The sequence below is a fragment of the Sardina pilchardus genome, chromosome 16 (genome assembly GCF_963854185.1).
Source record: "Sardina pilchardus chromosome 16, fSarPil1.1, whole genome shotgun sequence".
NCBI classification, from domain to species: domain Eukaryota; kingdom Metazoa; phylum Chordata; class Actinopteri; order Clupeiformes; family Clupeidae; genus Sardina; species Sardina pilchardus.
Genome location: NC_085009.1, coordinates 29166128 through 29171127, shown reverse-complemented (window position 1 = coordinate 29171127; position 5000 = coordinate 29166128). Strand labels below are relative to the sequence as shown.

The following is a 5000-nucleotide window of genomic DNA, read 5'->3' as shown; positions in this document are numbered from 1 at the left end:
ATCAGCAACAGAACAACTCAAGAGCATCTCACAGGGGTTATCTAGCAGGTAGCAGAGGACCACTGTGGAGAGGCTGGTCCTTGCAGTAATTAATATACAGTACAGTATGTTAGTGCACTTTGGGTCAAATTAAGTCAGTAAGAGGAGTGATGGGATATATTGTGTGGTTGTGAATAAATAAGGAGAGATGCCCACTATAGTTCAGATCACCCATTAGCCTTTGACCCCTCTTGTTACCTTATATCGCCGAAATATCACTTTCAATGCTGTACAACCCTCCGTTACATAATATTTACCTCCGCCGAGGAGGTTATAGGCTATACATTTTCATTATTATTACCTTCACCAAGAAGGTCATGTTTTCTTCTGGGGTTTTCCGTTCATCCGTGTGTTTGTCTGTTTGTTAGCGAGATAACTTATACAGTTACGGATGGATTTCGACGAAATGTTCAGGAAGGGTCTGAAATGACCCAAGGAAGAAACTATTTAATGGGAGTGATCCGGATCGTCGTCTAATATTTACCTAGCAATGATCTGCTTATATGATGACTATATCCACAGTAAGGATTACAGTGTTCCCCAGATACTACAGTGTTGGCACAGTAGATGCACAAACTGCCCGACCTCGAGAGTAGAGTTCAGGCTCAGCCTGCCTGGAGATTGCTTCTAGACAATCAGATTAAGCCTACTCCTCACTCAGAAATCAGACTCAGGCCATCGCCAAGTTGCTGTCAGGAAATTAGACTCTGCCTGTCTGGAGATTGCTTTCAGCCGCCAGTCAGACAGACGTAGCCCACTCCACACTTGGCCATCACCAAGCTGCTGTCAGAAAATCAGACGTGGGCTACCCCGAGCTCTGCTGCTGCCTCGTTTCACCTCTGGGTGTGTGTGTGTGTGTGTGTGTGTTTCACCTCTGGGCAGACGTGGCGGAGAGGACAAGATTGGCCCTTCTGACCAGCCCAGTGCCCGGTGTGGTCATCAGCGGTGGTATTTGTGCCCTATGATTTACCGCGGGGAGCGGCAGCCATAAAGCAGGGCTGGAATCACCAGCTGCCTGACCCACGACGGCCACAGGAGCGCCGTTGATTTAGGAGAGGCACAGGAGCACTCAGAGGAGGCCAGACAGCAGCCAAAACTAAGATACACACACACACACACACACATGAATAAAGACACACACACAAACACACACACACACACACAAACAAAGACAAACACGCACACACAAATAAAGACACACACACACACAAACAAAGACACACACACACACACACACACACACACACACACACATAAATAAAGACACGCACGCACGCACGCATGCAAACTCACACACACACACACATACACACACACACACATACACACACACACACACACACACACACACACATACACACATACTCAAACACTCAACCTAACGCTGGGTCTGATTTAGGAGGGAGGCCAAGGAGGGCGGGCCCAGCAGTGGCCCAATCTAGCGCTGAAGTGATGACAGTTGAGCAGGCGCCTTCGCTCGGGTCAGAACCAGGGGAAGTGTGTGACACATCGGGTCAGAACCAGAGGAAGTGTGTTGACTCGATACACGTCGATGTGTAACTGAGTCACTTGCCGTGTAGTACACACCAAGGTGCTGGCTGTGGACTTAGTTTCGGTCGACCTGGCATGATATCAACAGCGAATGCCGTCCTCCGTTGCCATGACACCCACAGGCCTCCTGAAGGCAGCACTAGGGATGCATTGATTCGCTGTCCTCGGGTATCACAGAAAGCAGAAGTTTATACTTATACTTGCCTTGATCCGTGAGGCCTTGCTGCCATCGCACGCTGTCTTAGAAGTGAGGACTGTATTTTTTTTTTGGTTTGTTTGTTTGCACAGAGCAGCATTGTTAGAGCAGAGGTGGAGCTTGTGCTGGTCTGTGTGAGTTTTCCTTGAGAACTGTGACACGGTTATGAAAGCAAAGCCACTTGGCCTGCTGCAAGGTTGACATGTGTGTTGACGTACAGTACACACTCGCTCGTCAGACAACACTACAGTGTGTGATCCATATGGCCCTCTCCTTTTGACAGAGTGCCCCTTTCAGCTGTTTACTGCCTGTTACTGGACCAACGCCAGCTCTTTTGAAAAAAAAAAAGAAAGAAAAATATGTATTTTGTTTACAGCCTAGTTCCTGGAAAGTCTGTCCTGTGTTCGATCAGCTGAATCCATTATCACTAACACTAACTCTACCTGACTTTACTGGCCCCGGGCCTCTGCATGCTGGAGATAACCTTACATTTCTGTTTATTAACTGCTTTTATTTATTTACTTTGTTTGTTTTTTTTACAAGATCAATAACATTTGAAGTATATATGTATATGTATATATTCAAATAATATATATATGCATACATATATGAGTTGTTCTAATACACGTGTAGCCACGTAACCCTCCCAGAGTCTATGAAAGGACTTTTCTTTATTTTTTATTTTTTATTTTCTTTTAATTTCTTCCTACAATAACATACTAAAACAAACTAAAAAAATGACCTCACCCCCTACCTTGCCAAATTAAAACAGACCAAAAGAGAAATATAAGAGTGTGGAAGAGCTGTACAGTCTGTAGTGGAACTGAGGAGTGGCACGATATTTAGCCTGCAGTACGCTTCTTAAAGACACGCCTCGCAGTTCGTAGGAAAACTGATCAGTGCACTCGATATGCTCAAATCTTACAGCGTAGCCCTAGTCCTTCAGTGTGTATGGAGATGGACTGTCAGTAGCAGTACTGGCACGGGATAAACTAGAGAGCTATTTAGTTTGTTTTAAGGCATGTTTGCATTACAGTACGTATCACTATTGGTATTTAGATAGATCGATAGATACTTTATTGATAAATAATTTAGCACTATGTTTCAACGTACAGTATGACTACATGAACACAGTGTGTCAGCTCCTCCTATTCCATTCGGACTGCTAGAGTCTTTCTCCTCTCTTAGATTTCCCTTTTCTAAGCCCCCCCCCCCCCCCCATCTCCTTTCTGTTGGTTTTGATTCCCCCTTCTGTTTGTCTGTCTGTGGAGCCCCCATGGGATGGTCACCCCCCACCCCCCGACTCCCCACCACCCCCCCACCACCACCAGCTCAGTCCATCCTCAGTGTCGTGGCCTTGTGGTCATCCGTGGGCATGCCTGTTCAGCTTGCGTCCCCTCTCACACCCCTGTTTTAAGTTCCACACACACGCACGTTTGGACGTGTGTTTCATGATTTCCTCCCTGTATTTTCTATATGTGTGTGTGTGTGTGCGTGTGTGTTTGTTTTCATCACCTTAACCTTGTAACAATCTATGTGTGTGTGTGTGTGTGTGTGTGTGTGTGTTTATTCCCCATTTGTGAGTTGCTGTGGTTTTGCTCTTTTTGTTAATGACCCTCTCCATGGCTTCTCCTGCTCGCTGGGAGCCTGTGTTTGTGTGTTCGTTTGTGTTTGTGTTAGTGTTTGTGTTGTTGTTTTGTCTGCTGCAGCTCTCCCAATAAACCTCGCATATCTCCATTGGCCCATTGCTGTTTGCATGGCTTGTGTCACCTAATCAGCTTGAATGGATCATTTGTTTCTTCTTAACCAAACATATCCCTTACTGATGAAACAATTACGGCCAATTCAATCTGGTTCTGAAACCAAACGCCTGAGGACCTCGAGTCCTCCCGATTACTCTGACCACTGTCTGACCACTCTACTAAATTTACTAAAACTGAAGTCTGTTACTAATACAGTTGTATGAATCAAACCTTTGTTGTAACTGTACTAACAGCCATTTTTGTGTCTGACTCTCCTTACTACTAAAGTACTAACCGATTTCGTTCACCCCCCCCCCTCCCAACCCAACTAAACTTCAACCTCCTTTGCATAGCCAGCACATGAATCAAGCCCCATCTTACCCTCTCCCTTTGAATCTAGACAAAGATCCCCTCCAAACACACACACACACACACACACACACACACACACACACACACACACACACACATACACCCTAACCCCACCCCAGATGTCCCCAATTCGAACACCTAGGCTGCAAGCTATTGTATTGACAATCCTGGGTGGCTCGCCAAGCTAGTCCAACGGAGCGCGAGCAATGGCTCCTACAGTATGTCCTCTGTCCAGACGTCGGCAGGACATCTTAACCCTTGACCCTCTTGACTGACTGTGGGTGGCCTCGTCAATCATTGCGATCAGTCTGATCAGTGGCCTGGAGAGAGAGAGAGAGGCGCTCACACAATCTGTTGTTCTTTCTGTCCTTACAGGGATGTCAGTCAGCTGCCAGCCATCTTGTCCTGGATTCCAGCCGCAAAAAAAATTCATGTCAGACCTGCAATGCCATTCTATAGAGAAGGGTCGCAGGGTGTATGTGCTTTTAATAATGGCAGCGTAACATGTCAATATTATTTGCCCATATTGTTGTCTGTCATAAGCATGCATATCGTTAGGTATGACCTTTATCACCCTAAGAACCGTTACTGTATGTATTTTCTAAATGTATTAGCCGGGGGGGCTGCATTAGATGAGACGCTCAGGTAAGTGTTGGGAGGGTGTTTCTGAAGGTCATCTGCTGCTGCGGCCTGCGTTTGCCGAGTTGTGCGACGGGGGTCGACAGGACAGGTTGTCCTTCAGGCGGAGAGATGCTGCAGTACTCGCTCTCGCTCGGAACTCCCAGGCAGGTGAGTGAGCGCCCCGCTGGGGCAGGTAATGAGTGTGTCGTCGTCGTCCCTAAAGAACGCAGTGTGCTAATCAAAACACACACTCGTTTGGATGAGAAGCAGCATTTTAAGCAGTGGCTCATGATCTGTTTAATCAAGTGTGGGCGGACTTTTAAGTGGTTACAAAACACTTTGACAGTGTTGCATAGCAAGTAGCTGATGCTCATTTTATGAAGCAAAATGGCTTTATTCTTGCTTGACGGAGCAACTGCGAGGTCCGTTTATCATGTTGTATGTGCTGTGAGCGGAGCAAGAGGCTTACCTTACACTGA

At 46.4% G+C, this 5000-nt stretch overlaps 1 protein-coding gene across 1 annotated transcript in view; it reads left to right on the top strand.

The window, feature by feature from the left end:
• LOC134059644 (neurexin-1-like) overlaps positions 1 to 5000 on the top strand; it is a 740371-nt gene that overhangs the window by 330254 nt on the left and 405117 nt on the right. The gene's annotated exons all lie outside the window — the stretch shown is intronic.